Here is a 25,960-nt window from a genome sequence, read left to right on the forward strand (position 1 = left end):
AGTTTAGGATATGATATACTTAGATGTAAGAGATATAAGTATAACAACACCTGCAGGCATTTGTTAAGCATTGTTTTGAATTAAGACTTAGGGATTACAGTTCGTATAAACTTCGTGTTATCTCACAGATCCTCCACAGATCCTTCTTGTTTGGCAGGGTTTGGGATGTGTACACGTGTGTGTGTGTGTGTGTGTGTGTGTGTGTGTGTGTGTGTACTACAAGATTTCAAACTAAAAGTTGAATCCTTAAACAATTCTTCAGACTTAAGGAATGAACTTTTAATGAAATTGCCTAATTGCATAATCTGGAATGCTTCAGATGATCCATAAATAAAATGCTGTAACCACAATTATAGATTAGCTGAAGGAAACGTTAAGGAGAATAACATGGAAAAATACCAGACATTTCTTCTCTGGACATTCTCATTAGCGAGCAGAGAATTAACTGAAACATAGAGAGATGAGTATTCCTTCCCCTGATAGTCCACATGTCCTTAACGTATGGTTGTGAGTGGAGGACTGTAGAGAAGAAGTGGTACTAGTGTTCATCAAAGAGAAATTGGTCATCCACCATATGGTTATTTGCTGCTATTAGAGCAATGAAAATCATTTTCCTACATGTAATGCTTTTCCCATATGAAACTTCTTACAGGCCTCTTATGACCTCGGCCTTGAAAGCATCGACAGTTCTTTCCTGAAAGCTTTCAATTTTTATTCTCTACGTTTTAATCAAAGCTCCAAATAGTAACTGTCATCTGTTTTTGATGGTACTAGGGTATCGACAGGTGTCCCAGATCTGACTTGATTTTGCATATGACATAGGGAGCTCTTGTTTCTTCCTTGAAACTGGCAACTCTTTTTAGCCAGAGCTACTAGTAAATGGACTAATTTCATTGGTTTTTAGCTCTCCTTGAAACTCATTTCCTAGCATGTGTTTCAAAAATTTATTAAGTGAGAATTGGTGTTGACTGTTTGATCCCTTCTTGTTATCACTTATAACTAAATTGTTATGCTGGCTGGAGACTGTGCAAGCAATCCTCACTGTATTCATTGTTATCCTCACTGTATTCGTTGTCATCCTAGATCATTCTCACAGTTTCCAGAGCCATGAGATTTAGAATCAAGTCTATGTAATTAAAATGATTGATTGATCTGGGGCATAATACTTCATTCCTTGCACATTGCAATTTCCTAACAACTTAATAAAGCAACGATTTTCTTTTACTCCTTTCATTTGACTACAAATGGTACAATGGTAGACAGAGGGGTGGCTTTTTGTATTTTTTGTTCTGAGATGTGCATTAGCACCATTGACTTAGCAGTGGATATGCAGGGTGATTAAAGTAGCTGGGAGAGATTGTTCATTGATTCTAGGTATTTGTGTTAACCCGGAGCTGGAGCAGAAATTTTCATTGCAGTTTAATAGAATTGCTTATGAATTGAAGAAATTATGAATCATTAGTTATTCAGTGTTCTCTTATGCGGGGGGCAGGGATGTGGTTTCTCTGAAGGGGTTCGGCTTTAAGTTGGAGTTTATACTAGCTTAATGCCGATTAGATAGGTAGGCAAAAAAGCAAAGAAAATAAAAAAGAAACTAACTTTCCAGGACAAGGGCGCAGAGCTCAGGAGAGGAAAGCAGAGAAGAAAATCTAATTTCTGCCTTTAAAAGGAATATAGTTAAAACTCTAGTACTTTTCCAGTCCTGAACAGACAGCCTACCTCTAGAGATTTCAGTTTAACTCCTCAAACTGATTTTTGCCACCTTATACATGTTTACTGAGACCAAACCCATCTTCCATCAACCTTGGAGTGAAGGAGTCACTCTGAGGTGTGCTATAATCTATTTGACACCTCTAGGATAGGTGTGTAATTTTCTGTTCTCCTTAAGGACGTGGATCCTTAAATTGATAGAGTAGAACTAGATTAAAGTTTGAAGTCATTAAAAGTAAAGGCAAACAAACATCTTCTGCCTCATGTACTTCTTAAGTTGGCTATATCTATCTCTCTCCATTTGCCTAACCTGTGAATATTGTATTGATCCTCTTTCTACCATACCTTTGTAATACCTTCTGTATTTCTTCCTGTGCATTCACACATAAGGTAAAATTACAAATAAAATTGGATCTGAATTTCTAAAGTATGAAAGTCAAACTCTTGGCCGGGAGTGGTGGCTCACACCTGTAATCCTAGCACTTTGGGAGGCCGAGGCGAGTGGATCACAAGGTCAGGAGATCGAGACCATCCTGGCCAACATTGTGAAATCCCATCTCTACTAAAGATACAAAAATTAGCTGGGCATGATGGTACACACCTGTAATCCCAGCTACTCAGGAGGCTGAGGCAGGAGAATTGCTTGAACCTGGGAGGTGGAGGTTGCAGTGAGCTGAGATCGTGCCACTGCACTCCAACCTGGTGACAGAGTGAGACTCGGTCTCATTAAAAAAAAAAGAAAAAGAAAAAAAAAAAAAAAAAGAAAGAAAGTCAAACTTTCCTGTAAGTTCCTGGAAGGTCTAACTCCTGTGGCCCTAATGAGGAGAAGCCCTGTCACTCTTGTGTTCCTGCGTGTCCAGGTCCAGCACCAAGTGTGAGTCACATCTCAATTAATGACTGGATTTCTTTACATATACAATGCTATTGAGGATGGCATAAATTGCATCTTTTAAGGGTTATGGTTGACAAAAATATGAATAGAGGATGCCTACTTTTATTTCTGTTTTAATCTTAGAAGGTTTGCCCGTAGATAAATGGTAAATGATTAGTTGTCAATCTTGCTGCTCAAAAGGAACCCACAGTAAAAAAGTTGCCCTTCTCCATATACTGTCTAAACACCCACCTCAACACAAGATTTAGCTGTTTTATGAGGAATTAGTGAGAAAAAAGCTTGAGAATTTTATCTTTTGTGTGGTATAATGCTAACACTAATAATAGACATCATTCATTAGGTGCTTGGCACTGTATTAAGCTCTTAATATATTATCTTATCTAACTTTCAAGACTGCCTTGAGGTATGTACTTTATTCTCATTTTACAAATGAGAAAACCTAGGCTCAGAGAGGTTTAAGAAACCTTAAGAGTAGAATCCTGGGAATAAACCCTAAAGCCTGTTGTGTAATACAAAGGAAATTGCTCCAACACAGCTATCTACTGAAGAGGTATGTGCCCTCTGGATACCTAAGTTACTGTTCTCCTCATCTTCTCCTTCCCCACCTCCTCATCACCATTGTGGCTATGATTATGCAGCCCCGAGGTCTTTCCATTGGAGCACTGCCTCTCTGAAATGTATGACTTGCTGTCTTGAGGCAACAGTGACACCTATGACAATGAGCTGCTTTGACAAGAAGAAAAGTTGGCCTATCTACCCATAAGCTCTCACTGGGCCAGGATCTCATATACTTCATAGACGATGTTAGCCAACTAGTGTCCTGATCTTCTGCCCGCATCTCAAAAATAGCATGCTATCTCTTAGGAGTGAATTTCAATTATCAGGAAATCCAGAAGTTTGGCATTGTTCCACATTTTCAGAAACCGCCCATGGAAATCAATTCCAGGCTTATAAGCTGTCCGTATGTATAGTCATCCCTCAGTATACGTAGGGGATTGGGTCTAGAACCACCCAGGATACTAAAATTTGCACAGACTCGAACCTGCAGTCAGCCCTGCGGAACCTGCATATATGAAAAGTCCTTTGCATTGGTGGGTTTCATATCCCAGGAATACCATGTTTGGTTGAACAAAATTTGAGTACAAGTGGGCCCGAGTGGTTCAAACCTATGTTGTTCCAAGGCCAACTGTAGTTATATTAAGCTGGATGCACATTTTTATACACTACCGTCTCCACACTTGTTCATGAAAAGACCGAGCCTCTATTTCATTATTAATTTTGCCTATTTAAGCATTTTATCCTAAAATAAATGTATGCTCATCACTTGAAATAGCTGTCAGAGTAATATTTGCTGGAAAGAGAAAGAAAGTAAATAACACAAATTTAAAAAGACATGGGTAGATCTTATTTTTGGAGGACAAAGAAATTTGTTGGAAAACATCTAGCTGACTTCTAGTCCCTACAATGAAACACGAGTGCAGTAGTTTCCCTTACCCACAATTTTACTTTCTGTGGTTTCAGTTACCTGTGGTAACTGAAATGGAAAATTCCAGAAACAAACAATCAGTTTTAAGTCATGCACCATTCTGACTAGCATGATGAAATACTGCAACATCCCCCTCCGTCCCTCTCAGGACATGAATCCTTCCTTTGTCGAGCAGATTCACACCTGTGAGTCACTTAGTAGCCCTATTGGTGATCAGACTGTCTTGGTGTCACAGTGCTTGCGTTCAGGTGACTCTTATTTTACTTAAAATGACCTGCAAGTGCAAGAGTAGTGATGCTGGCTACTTGGATATGCCAAAGAGAAGCCAGAAAGTGCTTTAAGAGAAAAGGTGAGAGTTTTCAACTTAGTAAGGAAAAACATATTATATGCTGAGGTTGCCAAGATCTATGATGAAAACAAATCTTCTATCCATGAAATTTTCCAGAAGTAAAGAGAAATCCATGCTAGTTTTGCTGTTGCACCTCCAGCTGCAAGACTTATAGCCACAGTGCATAATAAGTGCTTATTAAAATGGAAAAGCCATTACATTTGTGGGTGGAAGACATGAACACAAATGTATCCTAATTGATGGGTTTCAGGCATCCTCCAGGGGTCTTGGAATGTGTCCCCGTTGGGTAAGGGGAGTGTACTGTATGCCCAAGGAATTCCTCATGTTTTCACTTGGGGTTATCTGCACCCAGCCCTTTGATAGAATTAGTGTTTATTCTCATTTTCACTCCCAGAAAATGTATAAGCTACAATACCCTAATGAGCGCTCTGTGCTTGGCTTTGGTGAGAACACACTCTGTATATCCAAAACCTTTGAGTGGGAATGACTGAAGGGCCTGGAAGTTTCCAAACTGAGGGTCAAGGTCACCTTGGCTTTGCTATCCATTATCTCTTGTTTCTTGTACAGGCAAAATCCTTTGATGTCCTATAAATTCTAAATACATTTGCAATTTAAAACACTCTTCAAAAAATGTAATAAAACCACATATTTGTAACCTTCACAAAGGCAGGAATCTGAAAAAAGAAAAGGAAAGAGAGAGCCAAATCGACTCTAATTGTTAAGGACAAAATGAACAATCTTTTGACTAGACAACGCTACCAGAAATTCCTTTGATTGGAAGTATTTTGTGCTGAAAACCAACTAGAAAATAAGAGGGTTTTTTATTTTTATTTATTTATTTATTTATTTTTTACAATTTTATTTTAGGTAACAGGAGCTATTTTTTAAAAAAATTACTCCTTCATTCCACCAGAAGTTTTAAATGTTTCTTGATCTAAAAATGTAGATGTGGTTTAAGTAAATGTATGAACAAGGTAAGGGCCAGTGTCTGCTGTGACATTAGTGACAGGTGCAAACTAAAAAACTCATTCAAATATTTTTGCAGAATGAGGAGTGGTGTCAGAGACAGCTGGGCTTGGAAACCTTCTGGAAGTCTTTTATTGTTTCCTGTGTTGGATCAAGTCCAAAAGTGAGAATAATTACCCTTTAGAGCTGCCAAGTTTTCAGGCAATTCAGATGACTCTAGTCTTGTAGTAGGAAAAAAATGTGAGTCAAGGTACAAGAATAGTGATTGAATTTTATAAAATATTTCTAAAGCAGTAATTTCCTCAGAAGTGACTGTTAACGTTAACTAATAGAATGCAAAGTAGAGAAGCATCTGATCAAAATTACAGAAAATGAGAAAGAAAATTAGAATCATCTACTTCTGGACGGCCTAATACAGAGTTGAGGGTTTCAATCAGGCTCCCTTGGTGACTTTTAGGTAATTCATCAAATCCTTCTGGGGGTGGTGTCTAGGGAGGCTGTGAGAAAGAAGAGACAGGAAGAACCTCTCAATATTGAATAGGAAATTTATATTGTTCTAAAAACTTCATATCTCCCAAATTTGTAAGAACACCCTGGTTTAAAATGAGAAGGCTCCCCCTCTTGAGAACAGAGAAACAGTGACAGGTGTTTCCCTAAATTTCCAAACCTAACAACTCATTTGGACAGCCTATTCCAGGTGGTTTACTCATCCTCACAACAGACCTGAAAAGGAAATACTATTATAGGATGGTCACATTCAGGGATAAGATCCTTGAATGTTTCAAAATAATCAAATAACCCAGAACTTTCCTAATTCCAGATCAGTTTTCCCATAGGAATAAATGTCTCATAGGGAGATATTTTCAGAGCCTATAAATCTATATCTAATGTCGTGTTGTAAAACAATTTTAAACACAACGAATGGATACATATTTTTTGTCGTGTCTAACTTTTGTTTCTTCTCTCAAAAGTTCTTGGCTCTAACAATTTTTTCATTTTTACCACTACCACTTAATGAACCCCTGGGAAGCATGGTCATAATTAACCAATAGTGGTCATTAAAATAACAGCACAGGAGTCATCAAATCACACTTAGGAACTTCTGAGGGAAGAGTGGTTTAGAAACTAATGACCAAAAATCACATATATTTCCATTTCCCACTAACACACTGCTCTCATGTGGCAATATTATAAATGTACTAAACAAGTTGGAACACTAGCTTTGAAATTATGTGATTCGTGAGTATAATTTAGATGTAAAGGATTCACATTCGTTCAAATTTAACATATAAAGTACATCCTCCTTAATATTGTATATAGTGGTATTTCAAAATGTCATGATTCAGATGCACATAAAAGGCAACCACATCCCTATTTTGGGATGAAAGAAGTGCTGCTTGGGTGATTAAGAAATTTACCCATGGGCACATAGCTGGTTACAGAATCAGGATTAATTGGTCTGACTTAAAATGCCATGCTGCTTACATAACTGAGATAGGTCAAAAAGTTAAAGAGGACTAAATCCAGAAAGACTTCGTGAATGGCTTCAATTAGATAGGAATATGATTTTATGAGCATCGGAGGGAGGCAAACACTTTGCCGTAGAGTTTCTCAAACTGTGGCCTGTGGGTCATTTGCATCAAAACATCTGGAATGTTTATTAAAAATCCCTATTTCTGGGGTCTTCCCCAAAGCTATAAAATTAGAGCCGGTAATCCCAGCACTCTTGGGATTACTTTGGGAGGCCACGGTGGGTGGATCACAACATGGCGAAACCCCATCTCTACAAAAAGTACACAATTTAGCTGGGCGTGGTGGAGCATGCCTGTTGTCCCAGCTACTCAGGAGGCTGAGGTAGGAGAATTCACTTGAACTTGGAAGGTGGAAGCTGCAGTGAGCCAACGTCACACCACTGCACTCCAAAGTGAGGTCCTGTTCCCAAAAAAAAGAGCCTCTGTTGGTGAAGCTTGGAAATATGCATTTTTAACAATCTCCATGTTTTACTGTAATTAAAATTTCAATCTAGTTTTAGGGGGCTTATATGCCCTTTTAGATACAACCCAATGCCCCCTCACCAGATTCCAGGGACTCTTACACTAACTGTCCCCATTGAACAACTAAAGGCTTTTGGGACATGTTCAGTAGACGCGAAGTTCAATACATGGTGTGTTTCTCTAGACAGGCATCAGACTGTGATTCTGGTCAACTATGGCATACTTACTCTTTACTCATGCATTTCTTAATTGTGCCTCTGACCTTTCACCAGCTCTTTTTTCCAGCACTGTGGACTATTAACTGGCTGCTTGCACCTGAGATAGCAGTGTTCTGGTAACCTATCACTTGAGGAAGTTGTTATCTCAGTCAGCTTCCTGTTTGGCCTCATGCCATCCATGCAGAGCCATGAGAGGCAAAGCAACCCAGAAGCAGCCTCTCCTGTGACTTCCTAGGAGAGGAATGTTCCAGTGGTTATGATTTCCCCTCCCCATATCCCTCCAACACATGCACATACATTGCCAAACCTCTTACTTTCATATCAGTTTGCATTTTCTCTCTTTGATGTTCCATCTTAAACTCAACATGGTCTGACTGGAGTTTTATAAAAATGTTCTTAGCCATCCCTGCCAACACTCTACCACAACTTAATCAATATACAAATAAGTTAATAATTAAATCAATTTCTTTCCTTCTCAGTGTCTAGTGACATTATTCACCCTGTTGCTCAGGCCAGCTTAGTCTTTTCTTCCTTGCTATTAATATATCACAGTATCCGCTGGGCATGGTGGCTCACGCCTGTAATCCCAGCACTTTGGGAGGCTGAGGCGGGCAGAACACAAGGTCAGTAGTTCGAGATCAGCCTGACCAACATGGTGAAACCCCGTCTCTACTAAACACACAAAAATTACCCAGGCGTGGTGGCGCGCACCTATAGTCCCAGCTACTCAGGAGGCTGAGGCAGAGTTGCTTGAACTCGAGAGGCAGAGGTTGCAGTGAGTGGAGATCATGCCACTGCACTCTAGCCTGGGCAACAGAGCAAGACTCCATCTCAAATATATATATATATATATATATATATGTATGTGTGCATATATACATATATGATGTGTATATAGCATATATATGACATATGTGACATACATATGTTATATGATATATATATCATATATATACATCTCACAGCATCCATCACAGCATCCCAGGGAGCCTATTCAGCTATACTGCCAAAATAGATCCCATCTTTGTCTGCTTCTCTTATGCCCATTGTTACCATGTACTAAGCACCACCACCATCATCTTTGGAAATGTGGGACACAATATACTTTTAAGTGTCTATTATAATATGAATATTTTAACATTTATATTAATTACTAATCCTTTCGCCACACAGTAGCCTGTATTGTTAAAAATATAAATCATATCACTACCTGCTTAAAACCCACCAATGCTTGTACGGTGCAGTTAGAATAAAATGAATTTTATAATTATTACTATCTGTGTCAGAATCCTCAAAGGCCCTATGAGCTCTAGTCCATGCCCACCTGTTAAATCGTGTCTCTTTTCAGTCCCCATCACCGCCAGCCTCTGGCCTCATACTAAGCGTGCCCAGCTGATTAGTGCTTAGTGATTTATCCCTCTACCTGGTATGTTCTTCTCTAGGTCTTGGCCGGCCTGGCCCCTTTTAATTGATCAATTATCAGATCACATGTCCCGGCTTCTGAGAGGCCTTCTCTCGTGTCAGAAGACGACCTTCTTGCCCCCATCCCTAGTCCATTATCACTTTACCCGGTGTTTTTATCCTGTGGCACTTACCTGAAATTAGTAAGCTATTTTTAATGTATTCATCAGTCTCCCACACTAGAATATTGGTTTTGTGAAAATTGATTTGTCTTTTTCTTAATTGCTTGGTATGAAGAACCTAGTATGTAGTAGGCATAGAAAAAGTTTTTAAGTGAATAAACCCAGAGAGAAACATCCTAATTAAATCACAATTTCCTAAAGGGATATGTATGTTCTCTGGTTTTGCTCATGTTGCGCATTAGATTCTTGTCTCTAGCTTCAGTTAACATTCACTAGCTCTGATACTTACAGGTAATAATGTCTTCATTTGAGATTTACATGGAGCTGTTAAAAGGGTTTGTGGATAATTGTTGAGTCCATATTCTCTAATGAAAAACGTACATAGCCTATCATACACAGTCATGCATAAGTTAGTGACAGGGATGCACTGTAAGAAATGCATCCTGAGAAATATATCACTAGGTGATTTTTATCCTTGTGTACTTCCACAAACCAAGAGGGTATATATTTTTATTTACATGTTTTTTTCATATGGAAAAGCAAGTGTCCTGGGACCATTACTAATATGAATCATTTCTTCTACTTGATCTGCAGTGCCAAAACCAAGTGCCACAAAGCTGTTTTCTCTGTGTGTTATTATATGGGACCACTGTCGTATATGTGATTTGTCCTTGACTAAAACATCACCATGCAGTGTATAACTGTAGTTATATACAGTAAATTGTAGAGAACAGTTCTGGTTTCAGTTGCACCATCTCTTATACTTCATATAATTTTGTCTCAAGAACACTTGGACTAATGTTTATCTCTTTTCTTCAGCACTTATCACTAATACTTTATTTTTACCTATAAAAAGATTCAATTTATAGATTCCAGTGCTGAGTCATTATCAAGCAATTTCTTCACATCTGTCTGGCAGGATGCTAGCTGTGGCTGTGTGAAAATGGAGTTCAGTTTTTCTCATCTGCTTGCTCTGTATTACCCACTGCGTGCCATAATACTACAATGCAACATCACTATGCCTATTCAAGTTTTGATCAAATTGTGTTTCAGGCTATCAACTCTTCATTGTTGGAAACTTTGATGTGTTTCAGGAAGTTATTTTAGCATTTTCATCAAAAGCACATGTCAACTACATTTGGACTTTTGTCCCAACAATTTACCAGTCATTAACTTGAAAATCCATTTAATTGGTATATGGAAGTGATTCTTTAAGGAATAGGAGTTTAGAGTTAGAGACATTGAAGGCCCTCTTCCAGGGGTCTTTTTGTGTTGCTGTGGTGGTAGTGGTGAAAAATGGATAAAATGTATCATCTTAACCATTTTATGTGTATAGTTCAGTAGTGTTACATATATTCATTGTTGTACTACCGATCTCTAGAACTTTTTTTTTTTCATCTTACAAAACTGAAACTGTACCCATTAAGTAAAACTCATTTCTGCCTCCCCCAACCCAACAACCACCATTGTAGTTTCTGTATCTATGAATTTGACTACTTTAGATACCTCATAAGCAGAATCATACAGTATTTGTTTTTGTGACTGGTTTATGTCACAAAAAGACAAATGTCCTCCAGGTTCATCCACTTTGTAGTATGTGTCATAATCTTCCTTTTCAAGGCTTAGTAATATTTCATCATATATATACATTTTGTTTATCCATTCATCCATTGATACGTTTAGATTGCTTTCATCTCTTGGCAATTGGATAATGCTGCTGTTTTGAGCATGTGTGTACAAGGAACTCTTCTAGATGCTTTTGCTAATTCTTTTGAATACACTCCCAGAAGTGAAATTGCTGAATCAAGTGGCAATTCTATTTAAGAAACTGCCATACTGTTTTTCAATAGCCATGGAGCCATTTTATATTCCCTCCAACAGTGCACAGGGGTTCCAATTTTTCCACATCCTATCTCACAGTAATTATTTTTCTTTTTTTGATACTAGCCATCCTAATGACTGTGATGTGATACCTCATTTTCTAACAATCAGTAAGGTTGAGCATCTTTTCATATGCTTTTTATTCATTATTTGTATATTATCTCTGGAGTAACATATATTTGTTTGTTGCTCATTTTTTAATAGTTATGTGTTATTAAGTTGTAAGTGTTCTTTACATATTCTGGATCACAGTTCCATCTCCAGGAGATGAAGGAACAAAGCACACTTGAGGATGCAATGGAGGGCCACGGCCAGTTACAGGAAGGACAGCCAATGCAGGGCTTATCCCCTCATTTCCTTAAGGCCTCTGCTCAAGTGTCACCATATTATTGAGTTCTTCCTGCCTATAAATTTTAAAAAATGTTTATTATATAATAAAACAGCACACTGTACTCCCACCCAGCACTCCACATACTCCTTATCACCATCTGGCATACTATAATATATACTTCCTGACATACTATCTATCGCCCTCATTTAAGATGTAAGCTCAAACAAATGTGATTCCTATCAGAATTTACTGCTGTGTCCCCAGTACCTAATGTCTTATCCACATCATTTCTAAAGTTCTCCAGGTCTTAAAATTTCAGATCTCTCCTTTCTTACCTGAAATAGTGCCTGACACATATAAAATGTTCAGGAAATATTGGTTGAATAAATAATTAAAATCTCATGACCCTCCCCTGGCTGAAATTATAGTCAGCCCTCCATATCTGTAGGTTCTGCATCTGCAGATTCAACCAAGCTTGGTTTGGAGGAAAAAAAGACAAGACAATAAAAGTAATTTAAAATACAGTATAACAACTATTTACATTGCATGTATGTTGTATTAAGTATTATAAGTAATCTAGAGATATTTAAAGTATATGGGAGGATGTACATAGGTTATGTGCAAATACCATGCTATTTAATATCGGCTACTTGAGCATCCTCAGATTTTGGTATCCTGGGGAGTTCCTGGGACTAGTCTTCCCGATATAGAGGAATGATTATTTTTAGAACCTGGGCTATCTATCTGCAATTCTACTGGTTGAAAATTTATGTAATACCCCAGGAAGGACAAAGGGGTTTCAGCCATTCCCTGCTGCCATTGCGTTTGTCTTCTCCTAATCTCCAATTGAGGAATTATGGGATTTTGTTTTGCAGAGATGGAGGAGACAAACCTGTATTTTGTAACCTAAAGTTTGGAAGGGCCATGGACTATGGGAAAAGAATAGAACAAGAATAAGGAATAAGTCAGAAAGTGAGGGAGATAAACCAATTATCTTCCAGTGGTGGTCTTTTTATTTCCCCTCTCACACTTCAGATGGAAACTGGCTTTTCCTCCAGAAGACAGGGAAGCCCTAAAGCATCAAGGGCTCCATCCTCTCTGCTGGACTGGCTGTGAGGCTGGGAGCAGAGGTGGAAGGAATTTCCCTTGTTCCTCAATGCTTACATTTCATAGTGAAGGGAGAAAACTACGTTCTCCTTGGAGGAAATGTAGAGACTCCTGGGGAGTTCAGCTAGGAGGCCATTAGGAAAATTCAGTAGCCTGGGAATCGTGAAGCAAGAAAAACCACAGACTTTTTGAAACCTTTATTATGAAACCCTACTTAATAATCATAAACGTCGTAGCTCACAAATACCCATTGAGTTTGCATTACTCATTGGTGCTTAAGGACCCAAGGTTATTCCACAGGCAAAGCCCACTTTCAGACTTTTTCCCTAAAGACATTTAAGATAACTTGTGAGAACACACTTAATGACATTTTATATTTTTCCTACCCTGAGATTAAAAAAAAAAAAAAAAAGCCTCTGTGAAAAGAGTGAGCTCCACTCCTGGGACAGTACTGGTAGAATGCCAAGCCAGGCAGCAGTCCAGTGTGTGCCCGCTATCAGCCCTATGAGCTTGGCGGCACGTGTGGTATGGAGATGGAGGTGTGGTTTCTTACCAAGAGATAAAGGTATACACAGATTTCTCATTTTGAAAATTACCAGAATTCTATCATTACAATCTAGCAGATTGACCTTAAAAAAATTGAGGATGAAACGCACAGAAATCAGTAGAATAGATAGAGTTTAAACATGTTCCTAACTGTTCCAGATTCACAAACCAGGGATAATTTTTCTTAAATTAGATGTATACACATATATAAAAATTAGCTTATCTGTGTTATGATTCTCATTTTCAAAATCATTTTGTGATTAAATTGGGGCCAGCACTGCTTGTTGCCTTTTTTCACAGGACTCTGGAAGGCTTTGATGTACAATAGGGTGACAATTTTCAGGCTTCCTTTGCGGAACAGGAAGTTCCTGAAATGGAGATGAGAGGACATCAGAGAAGACCATTTGGAGATTCTCAGATGTCTGAGTAACCATGCCAGAATCTTGGAGACTTTAAGATAAGAGATGTTGAATTGGCCACAAGTCAGAGATAAAAGTGCTCCCCAGGGTTTTTCACTGGGATTTCTCTTGAAGGAGATGAACTTGGCAACACAGTCACTGCCTACTGTTGCCAGTGTGGCACATTTGGAGGGCGGCCCATCTGGGCACCTTGTATAAGCCCTAAAAACTAAAGAGCCTACTAGTGAGTTTCACCTGGAAGATAAATTCCCATGATTTCTAGAAATACCAGTACAAAGGGTTTTTTTTTTTTTTTTTTTTTTTTTTTGAGATGGAGTTTCTCCGTCACCAGGCTGGAGTACAGTGGTGCAATCTTGGCTCACTGCAACCTCTGACTCCCTGGTTCAAGCTATTCTCCTGCCTCAGCCTCCCAAGTACCTGGGATTACAGGCATATGCCACCATGCCCAGCTAATTTTTTGTCTTTTTAGTAGACATGTTTTCGCCATGTTGGCCAGGATGGTCTCGAACTGACCTCATGATCCACCTGCCTCGGCCTCCCGAAGTGCTGGGATTACAGGCGTGAGCCACTGCACCTGGCCAAAGGATTTTTTACAGGTGCGACTTAATTTTTTTTTTTTATTTAAAGCCGCAGACTCAATGTTCTGAGTGTGCACTAGTCAGCTGCTAGGAGTTAGGCGCGCCAGCAAGTTGATGGCTGTCAGTCAACAGGCTTCAGCTGATCTCTGTCTCACTGATCTCACACTGGTGGATTGATTTCATTTGTGAACTACTGTATTTCTCATGCAAAGGATCCAGGTGAGGAGGCGGCTGGCTCCACCCTTCCCACCTTATGAAGTTTAACTCCAAAGAGTTCACCAGATATTGGCAGGCCCTGAAATCTTTTGGAAAATTCTCCTGAAACTTCCCTGGAGGTCTGTATATCCATCTTTAAAATATATTTATCAATGAAAGATGTGATTTAGAAAGGAATATCTTTTCCTACTATCTCTTTTCAGTGGTGGTATTCGAACACTCTTTTAAAACACAAAACCCCTTGATCCACTGCTCTGGAATGGTGCTTAGACGCCTGGCATCCTTCTGAGCAGGCAGTGGATCTTGGCCAAGTGCCGGGAGAGAGCGGTGGAGGAAACTGTGGAGGGAAGGCTGGGCGGGAGATGGGGAGCCAGCTGTGGGAAGAATCTACCCTGCTGGTTCTGAAAGCGGAGCTTTGTCCCCTTGCCTGAAAAGGTGATTTGCCTTCACTGTAGTGGCATATCGTGACCAGACACTTCACGGTTCATGCTTGCAAATGACCTGAGTTCCAGAGCATACACATACTTGCTCCAATAAAAATAACTAAACATGGAAAGAAAAAAACTAAGCTCTTTTCAGTGAGGAGTAAGGTATAGCACAGGGCCTATCACCTGAGTGCTTACAAGTATGTGTGAAATGACTTAATTACATTTACCTTCTTTGGTGTGCTTTGTGCTAATAATAATTCAGTTACTGTGGACAACTACGAACATCTTGGGAAAAAAAGAACAATGTGCTGCTTTAAAAGATTGTAAAGATTGAATGGACCTTTAGATTAATGAACCCAAATGAAGGAACTGGGCATATGGAAGAGCTGGAGCTTATGATTGCTACCTCCCTTCCTTGCAGCCATAACGTGAGTTCACAGTTTAGAGCTGGAATCATTTCCAGTCCCCTCATTTTAAGGATGTGGGAATACTGAGGGTCAAAATGACTTTTTTCCCTCCCTGGTTTTCAGTTAGTTGGGTTGGGGGGAAGATTCTGTACAGATAATGTTATATATCATGGTTCAAGTGCTCTCCCCAAAAAATTTACGTTAATTATCTTTATTAGTCCCTTCCTATATTGCTATAAAGAGCTACCGGAGACTGATTAATTTATAAAGAAAAGAGGTTTAGTTGACTCACAGTTCTGCAGGCTGTACAGGAAGCATGGCTGGGGAGGCTTCAGGAAACTTACAATCATGGCGGAGGCGACTGGGGAAGCAGACCTGTCTTTCCTGGCCAGAGAAGTAGGAAGAGAGCCGAGGTGGAGGTGCTACACACTTTAAACAACCAGATCTCGTGAGGACTCACTCACTATCACGAGAACAGCAAGGGGGAAGTCCACCCCTCTAATCACCTCCCAGCAGGCCCCTCCTCCAACACTGGGGATTACAGTTCAACATGACATTTTTTCCCCCAGGAAAAAAGTTTGGTTTCCTCATGAGGCTGTGAAACCTATCTAGGACTGTGAGATGGAGTTAATGGAGCACTGCTATTATCATGGCACTGGAATTGTCACTATCCTAATAATTTGATAATACCCTGAAAGAGATTAATAGTTTTCTCAAAGGAACAAAGTTTTCTGTAAAAACAAGATGACTAACCACTTTTGTGATCCTGGTGAGTTTTTGGCTTCAACATTAATCTTTACTGTGAATACATTTATTCTAGGTTTTTTTGGCTCATATAAGCATCATTTCAATTTTCTGCTCTGCTTAATTGAGGTCACTATTGGTAGAACTTTGTTCTTTGTTTCTATTAGAAAAGTCCAGAAACTAGCACACTGTTTTTTTTCTTTTGTAGTTGAAGTCAGTATTCATTTGGCATGCCCAAGCCTCCACAGGAATGCATTGTGGCATCTCTTCCACAGTTGAGTGAAGAAGAAAAGGCAAGGGAAGAAAGCACACCAGTAATTAATTTTGTAGAATTTAGTACACCTCTTCAGATTTAAAATTCCAGGAGAAAGGTTCTCATCTAGGACACCAGGGATGCACAGATAGGCACCATTCTTTATCAGCTGCCTGAGCAGCGTCATTCCCAGGCTCATGGAGTGGGGTTGTAGAGGGAGGACAGGCCAGAAGGCATCTTACAGGGTGGGGTCTCCAAGGTGTCCCTAATCCAGAGCCGGCAAGCTAGGACCCACAGCGGGTGCCAAGTCCAAGATTCTGAGCCAGTTGTTTTGAGATGACTCCTAGGTGTTAGAATTGCCTTAGTGCTTCCAGCTGATTGTCATTTCCAGCCAGGCAGAGAACCACTATGCTAAATGAAAGCCTGGTGAGTTTTCCGGATCAGCTATCAGGTAAAAGGCAAGCACTGAGCTGTAGACAGAAGATTCTGCTACTTAGTAACTATGAGACCTTGGGCCAGTCCTCTGCCCTCTCTGTGCCTGTTTCTTTGTCTATAAAACAGGGATAATGGTGCTCCATGAGGTGTACTGAGAATCAAATTCCATAATCTAGGGGCTCAATCAAGTTCTGTAAATGTGAAATGCCATGGCAGCATCCAGCGCAATGCTTGCACAGAGCCAAGTACTTGTCAGCCAGCATTGAAACTTGCATCGTTTAGTCTGGGAGCTGGGCTGGAGCAAGCAGTGACTGCTTTTCTCTCTGGCCTTGACAGGGCCAAGGCTATTAGTAGTGCCAAGGAGATGAAGTCTTTGTATCCTCCCCAAGAAAAATAATAATAATAATAGTAGCTCAAGTAACATAAAATCCTGCTTGTTTTACAAAATAGTGTGATATCTTCATCAGAATCTCAAAATGTTATAAATTCTATAGCCAGGTGTTCTCTTTCTTTTGGGAAATGCTAATTGATATCCATTATGGTACCAATTGCCCCCATTATTATTATTATTATTATTTCGAGACAGAGTCTTGCTCTGTTGCCCAGGCTGTAGTGCAGTGGCGCAATCTTGGCGCTCTGCAACCTCTGCCTCCCAGGTTCCAGCGTCATCCTCCTGAGTAGCTGGGACTACAGGCACTGCCACCACGCCCAGCTAATTTTTGTGTTTTTAGTAGAGACAGGTTTCGCCATGTTAGCCAAGCTGCTCTCAAACGCCTGAGCTCAGGCTGCCTGGGCCTTCCAAAGTGTTGGGATTACAGGCGTGAGCCACGGAGCCCAGCCCATTATTTATAATCTCTCCACCCCTCCTCACTCCTCACTCTGCCAGGCGGTTTTTATCAGGTTAGTTTCTAAAACTTGGCCCCCACGTTTCTCTGCTGTGCCAGGTAACTGGAGCAAGCGTGCTCCTTTCCAGTTGCACACTCCAGATGCAGGGACAGTGCTGAGCAGTATCCAACATGTCAGACCTCTGAAAAGCAAGGGAGTTATTATCTAAGAAATGTTCAGACCCTTTAAGCTTTCTTTTTTATGTTTAAAAAGCTTCGGTTTACAAGTTAAGGGAATAAACGGGTACTTCTGAAAGTGAATCGAAGCCAACTGATCCTATCAAACATTTAATCAGAACATCTGTTTGCGCTTGAAGTTTTCTGACCACCAGGGGATTGGTGGTGAGTGGAGACAGCAGCCATAGAGTGCACTCTGCTCTTAGGTTTATCAGGGGATCATATTATCCACGAAGATAGCTTCTCTGTGCTCCAAGACTTTCCTCACTTACTGCTTCTTCCATGAAGTCTTCAGCACAGACAGGCTTTGCACTGCAACATGTAGCATTTTCTCAGTCTGGGAGTTCAAGATTATCATCATATGGTACAATTTATCAGTCATTTTTAGATACCATTGTTAGATATAGAAAGCTATGGAAGTTACTTCATGCCTCAAGGCCTAAATGTTATTTCTCCCAAAAGGCCTTATCTCTGTCCTCTGTCTTCCTTATCCTACTCTAAGTTAAGTTCAGCTTTTATATCTAGTACTTTTCTCTCTTATCATGTATTTTAGTTTTAATTTATTTATTATTGTCCTTTTTTCATATTGTTGACTGTCTGCTTCCCCACTAGATTAAAAGCTCCAGCTAGTATGTCAGATCTCGGAGGAGATCTCTGTGAAAGGCATTTACGTCTAAGTAACATTCAGACTTTTAAGGTATCATTTTTTAAAATTAAAAAAACCCAAGGATTATTTTACTCCAGATATCAACTTAAAATATGTGAAAGACATAAATATTAGAAATAAAGATTTAAAGTTAGTTTTCTAATAGCTTCTGAAAGAAAGTGAAACATTGATTAATAAAATGAAATTCTAACAGTAATAATCATATAGATGCATAACCTTTTAAAAAATGTACACAAATTGGATCATACCATAGGTACTCTCCTGCTCTTTATGTTTTTCACTTAATCGAGCATCTTGGTGTTCTTTCATGTCAGCACCTGATGCAAAGATCGCTGGTACATTTCATGGCTGTATTGTGTTCATTGTAATTTATTTACTGATTTTCATGTCAGAGGACATTTCTTGGCACTTCTCCTTTCTGCTACCATGTGAAGAAGGACATGTTTGCTTCTTCCATCATGATTGTAAGTTTCCTGAGGCCTCCCCAGCCCTGTGGAACTGTGAGTCAATTAAAACTCTTTCCTTTATAAATTACCCAGTCTCAGGCAGTTTCTTATAGCAGTGTGAGAACGGACTAACGCATGTTCCAACAGTGGAATTGCTAGGTCAAAATATGTGTATTTTTTTTATTATGATAATGTGATGTGTAATTTTTGCCTCATGTTTCTTGATCCACAAGGTGTTGGGGAGATTTTCAGATTTTCTAACGGAGGTATGTAAGATTTCAAGCAAGATAAATGACTCAAACCTAGAAATGATCACAGAGTAATCAAGGGTAAAGTGAAGCTATACACTGAATTGTTAAGTAGCAGAGGAAGAAAATTATCAGAATATTACAACCTATCCCCCCATTTAACTGCTTACACATTTATTAGACAAAAAAATAAAATCTACACTTTGGCTTTTTATATTACTGAAAAATACGTTTTTAGCTAAGGCTAACCACTAGACCAAATTAAAGTAGACATTGTCTATTAAAGATGCCTCTTCTCAATGAGAACACATGGACACAGGGAGGGGAACATCATACACCGGAGCCTGTCAGGGGGAGGCGGGTAAGGGGAGGGAGAGCATCAGGACAAATACCTAATGCGTACAGGGCTTAAAACCTAGATGAAGGGTTGATGGGTGCAGCAAACCACTATGGCACATGTATACCTATGTAACAAACCTGCACGTTCTGCACATGTATCCCAGAACTTAAAGTAAAATAAAATAAAGATGCCTGTTCTCAAGTGTAGAAAGGGTTTAGAGTTTGGGTGCATGTTGTTTGTAGAGACATGATATTGACATGCAGATGCCATAATTCTGTATCACAGGCACTGTAATCCTATGTCATCCCCCAAATCTAGAAGCATTACAGTAGATTTGAGATTAATTTGTTTTAACCTGTTTTGGCATCACTGGATATTCTTCCTACTCTGGAAACTGTCAGAGTCTAAGACCAACAGCAGTTCAGATTTTGTTATCGAGAAAATCAGTGACCTCTCCTATGTTAATAAAGAGTTGCTACTGTTGGATCACCTGTTGCTGTGTTTTGACAACTCGTTTCCCACTCCCACCCCCCTTTGATAGTAGGATAGAAATATGATAAAACATTTTCATTGCCTAATACTAGAAAGTAATTGTACCTTTGGTTATTGAGTTAGTAGGGTGGAGATTGGTTGGCGGTTGGCATTTTACAATAAAAGATCCTTGAGAAACTATGGTTTGATTCCAAAAAAATCTTAATTTAAGATGAAGATCAATAAGGGAACAATGTAAAATTGTTTTTTTTTTAAATCAACTATTGATGTTCATGTGAAAATAATTTAAAGTATTGATGATTTATACCCAAGGCTCTTTTTTTTCCCCAGGGCAGAATTCTGGAATTCTTAACATTACTGAGCTATACCATTTTGACTTCCAGATGGAAATAAAAGTGGAAGGTTAAAATATGGAGTTATTCAGTCTTTTTGCAAGTAGGTAAATGGTCAGACGTCATGGTCAAAGCCTTAGGAAGTTTTGTTGTTGTTGCTGTTGTTGTTTTGAGAAAGGGTCTCACTCTGTCACCCAGGCTAGAGTGCAGTGGCACAATTATGGCTTATTGCAGGCTCGACATTCTGGACTCAAGCGATCCTTTCACCTCAGCCTCCCAAATAGCTGGGACTACAGGTGTGCACCACTTTGCCCAGCTAATTTTTGCATTCATAGAAATGAGGTTTTACGATATTGCCCAGGCTGGCTTCAAACTCTTGGGCTCAAGCGAGCCACCACCTCAGCCTTCCAAAGTGCTAGATTTACAGCTGTGAGCCATTGTGCCCAGCCCAGCCCAAAGCCTGGTTTTAAAGAAGATTGGGCATATCTTACACATCTTTAAAAAGGACCGCAATACATAACACCTATAAAAGACAAAAAAAAAAAAAAAAAAAAAAAAAAACCTTGAAAACAAGAACTTGCTTTCTAAACTTTTATTCTAAAAATTCCAACATCTGTTTATGTAAATATCCAAAGGAAACTCCCAACCTTATACACATACATACTCTTCAGCTCTTCAGTGCCACTAATTATTTCTATTGTTTTTGTTACACATATATATTTGTTTATTTTCATGTTTGTTGTCTCCTGCAATAGGCTGTGGAAACTCCCCCTCCCCAACCTCCCTCATGAGTACTGTAATATCTGACACTTGGTGGGTGTTAAATATGTGTTGATTTAATACATGAAACAGTCTTTTCTCCACCAGTCCTAATGCCAGTTTGTCATCCAAGGGCTGATTAGAGATTTGTGTTATATGTCAACATCACGCTAGAAATTCACTAGGAAAGCCTCACAAGCTGGTAGCATTGTGATTGCATGGATTGTGGCCAGGCACCTATTTAAAGTAGATTTTTAAACATTATCAATCTGGGCCAGGTGCAGTAGCTCACGTCTATAATCCCAGCACTTTGGGAGGCTGTGGCAGGAGGGTTGCTTGAGTCCAGGAGTTCAAGACCAGCCTGGGCAAGATGATGAGACCCCATTTTCATTTTAAAAAAAATCTAATATGTGCTTGTTTTAAAATAGTTAAATAGATGGGGACAGTGGCTCATGCCTATAATCCTAGCTACTTGGGAAGCTGAGGCAGGAGGATCACTTGAGGTCAGGAGTTCAAGGCTGTAGTGAGCTGTGATTGAGCCACTTCACGCCAACCTGTGCAATAGAACAAGATCTTATTGCTTAAAAAAAATTAAAAATGGTCAAATAGTGCAGAAATGTACACAGTATAAAATAGAAGGTACCCTCCCCCACCCACAAAGTATTACAGTTAATTGTATAATGGATATTCTTGGCCCCTCCTGACATCCCATGGCAAATAGCTAGTGATCAGGAAACAGGATCCTTGTGGATTAGGAACCCAGTGCAGGAGTTTGAGAAGAAAGCACCTTAGCTAATCAGGACGGTGATCCCCACCTCCTCATCTCCTTGCTGCATTGTGTCTGATGTTGCAGAGGGAGCAGAAATGTATACTACTCCCTCCACAGAGCTCTCTGCTATTCCACTGATTCATTTGGCTTTGACAAAAATGATATGTATGGTATATTTCTTTTTCTTTCTTTTCTTTTCTTTTTTTTTTTTTTTTTTTTTTTTGAGACAGAGTTTCACTCTTGTTGCCCAGGATGGAGTGCAATGGCACAATCTCAGCTCACTGCAACCTCCATTCCCCAGGTTCAAGCAATTCTCCTGCCTCAGCCTCCCGAGTAGCTGGAATTACAGGCGTGTGCCACCGTGCCTGGCTAATTTTTGTATTTTTAGTAGAGACGGGGTTTCACCATGTTGGCCAGGCTGGTCTCAAACTCCTGACCTCAGGTGCTCCACCCGCCTCAGCCTCCCAAAGTGCTGGGATTACAGGCATGAGCCACTGCTCCCAGCCTGTATGGTATATTTCTTTTTTTTCTTTTTCTTTTTTTTTAAAGTATGACCATAGAGCTGGGAAAAGGCATGTGACGTAGTAATCATCTGCCTTCATTCAACACAGTGGTCTAGACCCGCAGCCTGTTTGAGGCTCTAGATTTAGAATAATCTTTATCATGTGAAGGAAAGATAATTTCACTTGAAACAGAAGCTTTTCTATACCAACAGCTTCTCCTTCGAGCCTTTCTATGGAAAGTGCTCACTTCACATCCTTTTGTAAACTCACTAGTTGTCACTTGTGGAAAGTTGGTGCATGATTACCTTTTGTGGAGATGAGAGTCAGGATCAGGAACTGGAAGACTGAGCCCACCAGGTGTGGACTGCCTAGGCTGTCCCTCCTTGACCCTGCACTCTGGCCAGCTTCTACTGCTCCAAAAGAGCAACCCCACTGCAGGAGATGTCCCTCCTTGGGGTCGCCACACCAGGAGCAGGCATCTGGAAACCTGAGAAGTGCTTCGAGAATGACAGCCATCCTTGGCTCCTAGAGACTCACTTGTCCAAGAAAAAAAAGTATATAAATAAAAATTCTCATAGCAATAGGAATAATATGAACAATCAATGTGGCAAATTGAATTAGCTGTAAATCAGTTTCCTTAACTTTGAATTAGGGTTAATTAACCTTAATCTCTCTACCTGACAAAATAAGATCAGAGAGGAAGGTGATTTTCAACATTGAGGGTTAGCCAAAGTAAATCAGCAATAATAATAATACAAATAGTAATAGAGTAAGAAGAGTAGTATAATGAAAACTGTTTCGTTGAGCACCTATACATCAGAGGCTTGATGCTAACTAAATACCTTACTTATATTGCTTTACAAAATTCATAAGATGAATTTGCATGTTAGATATTACTCTCATTTCAGAGGAACAGATTCTTCAGTAACTTGGCTAATTATAAAACTGTTATAGTAAGTGTTTGGGCTGTGATTGGAGCCTATTGTACAAAGGGTTCAATTTGCAACTCTGATCTATTGACAGTGGCATAGAGTTGCCGATAACGTCAATGTGTTGTTCAGGGATGGCCAGAAAGAGTGCTGAGATTGATTAGCAACGTCTGCTGTGGGCCTAAGTAAGGACTGGGGGTAGCAGAACAGAGCAGCATATTTGCCTGCTGCATCACACTGCCTCTCAAGCTAATGTAACTTAGGGAGGAAGGAAAGTCTCCTCACCTTAAAGTGTATTTTGGTAAAGTGTCACAGTGTGACACTGTTGTGATAAAAACCACCTGGTTCCAAAGTGTGCAGAGGCTGAAATGTGCCAGGGGCGGAGCTAGTGGCTCCCCACAAATAACAATTATCCCATTGGCCAGGCAGCCCCCACAGCACTCCCCAGCAGTAGCACTGTCACATCCCAACAATGCGCCTTTGCCCACAGACACATGGGCCCAATGGCTGGCACTGACGGTTTCCCTGAAAAGTGCTACTGTCCTCTGTTCTGAGTCAGCCTTATTGTTCAGAGCTTAGGGAATGAGGCACATGTCCAGATATGGGACAATAATATGTGCTATACACTTGCTGTCAGCAATATTGTAGGTCACCATGATATCAAAACCTTCAGTTCTACAGCGCTCTGAAGTGACCTCCCCATACCCTAGCCCTCAAACTTGTGAATACTGATTTGCCCTTAATTCAAATACCACTTCCTCTGAAGTCTTCCACCCACTAGCCAGAGTTAGCTTCATGATTTTTTTTCACTCCATCATCTAAAATCATGCCAATAAATATTTGACCATTGAAAGAATAAATGAACTTGTGTGAATACCTTAGAAATGGAGAATAAATTACAATGATATTTTGAGACCCAAAAGGATGAAAGGATAGTATTTAAAAGATACATTTAAAAGTAGTTTAAAAGATTTAAACTATTTAAAAGATACATTCTTTGGATCTACTCTGATCATGTGTGCATCACATAGTCTAACAGCAAGTAGAGTAACAGGAAGGGTTTTGGGCTATATCCCAGCACTATGGGAGGCTGAGGTGGGTGGATCACGAGGTTAGGAGTTTGAGACCAGCCTGGCCAACATAGTGAAACCCCATCTCTACTAAAAACGCAAAAAATTAGCTGGGCATGGTGGTGCACACCTGTAGTCCCAGCTACTTGGAAGGCTGAGGCAGGAGAGTCACTAGAACCTGGGAAGCGGAGGTTGCAGTGAGCCGAGATCATGCCACTGCCTTCTAGCCTGGGCAACAGAGCAAGATTCTGTCAAAAAAAAAAAGTAGCCATCATCTGGTGAGGGAAAGAGAGTACACAAAAAAAAATTCAGATAAGGCAGAAAAATATCCATTACTTGATGCTACTAATGAAATCAACCCTTCATCCCCAAATTAGGACAGATAATGGACTATAAAGACTAAGGTCATTCCACTGGGAGGAGATATTTCCTTGAGATAAGAAAGCAAAACGAAGCCAGTTTTGTTATGAAGAGGGGAGAAATGCAAAGGTGCTGAGGCAGAAAACTGAAAGTGCCTGAAAGTGCTGGAGTGATTGGCTCATAGCAAGCAAGAAGAGAATGGCAGGAGGTGAGAGTGGAGAATGGGGAGAGAGAGGCAGTGCAGAGAGGCCTTGTCGGTTCTGATAAAGGAGTTGAGGTTTTTATTCTAAGTGCAGAGAAAAACCACTAAAGGATTGAACAAGATCTGTATCTGTAAAATGACAGTAATCCTCTGCAGGACAATTTCATACACTGGAAAGAGTAACACCGTTTGATGGAGTCTTCATACCTTTAGAGAAGCTACTTACAAAGACCCAACTTAATAGGCAATTGCCAGGAATTAAACTTCATTATTTTGATTCTGTACAAAGTTGACCTTTAGTTCTAGTTGGCAGATGCATGCTTTCTGGACAGGTTAGCCTAGTGGAATGATTTATTCTAGAGCAACTCTAAATAAGATATTTTAAAGAAAAAACAGTGCCTCTGAGGAGAAAAGAAGTCTCCATTTCCCAATTCAACAGTTGTTCGTTCATTCATTGATCTCTCGACTGACTTCTAGAGTAAGATGCTGCCCTTTGGGGCAGAAAAGGCTAAGCAGGTCCGTCTTCCCCACACAGTCATCCAGCTCTCCTTTCAGCCCGGGTGTGGTTCACACACTTTGGGATGTACACTTACAGGGTTCACTTCGTAACAGCAGCTGCTTGTTCCCATTGCCAAGTACTTTCCCACAGCAGGTTGTGTTTCTTGAGCCTAATGTGTTCCAGAACTTCCTGTTTCCTTACCAGTTCCCTGATTTTAAAAATTTATTTTTTCTTCACTTTTTCGACAATCTGTATTGAGCACCTGTGCCTATGTGGAGGTAAACACATCACAGAGCATTGAAGAGCAGTGTTGGGGCAGTATTAGCACATGGTGCTAGGGAGCTCAGGGGGTGAGCACTTGTCTCTGCCTGAATGGGCTTCCTGGAGGAGGTGACAGAGCTAAGCTTTGAAGGAGTCTCATTCTGACATCTCTGAGAAAGATGGATCAGAGAGTAGAAAGCAATTTGGAGACTGCTGGAGAAATCCAAGGAGAGTCCGAAAAGCCTGGGCTGGTAAGGCAAGTCCAGAGGTAGAGGAAAAGTTTGCTTAAAGAGAAACGGGTTTTCAGGAAATAGAGCCAGTGGAACTTGGAGAATAACCGGGCATAGGGCAAAAGTGAGGTAATTCAAAGAGTTTGCAGCCACACCCATCTGCTCTCCGAGGAATAGTTTCCAAGCTGAAACTCAAAGGTCACCAGTGTTCTTCATGAGATCCTGCCCTGAATCTATTACCCTTTCTCA

The 25,960-nt window shown here is 40.0% G+C and overlaps 1 protein-coding gene across 1 annotated transcript in view; it reads left to right on the forward strand.

Annotated features, from left to right (window-relative positions):
• The window catches only part of ELOVL6 (ELOVL fatty acid elongase 6), a 151,259-nt gene that overhangs the window by 111,144 nt on the left and 14,155 nt on the right, over positions 1 to 25,960 (forward strand). The gene's annotated exons all lie outside the window — the stretch shown is intronic.

Source organism: Macaca thibetana, chromosome 5 (assembly GCF_024542745.1).
Source record: "Macaca thibetana thibetana isolate TM-01 chromosome 5, ASM2454274v1, whole genome shotgun sequence".
Classification (NCBI taxonomy): domain Eukaryota; kingdom Metazoa; phylum Chordata; class Mammalia; order Primates; family Cercopithecidae; genus Macaca; species Macaca thibetana.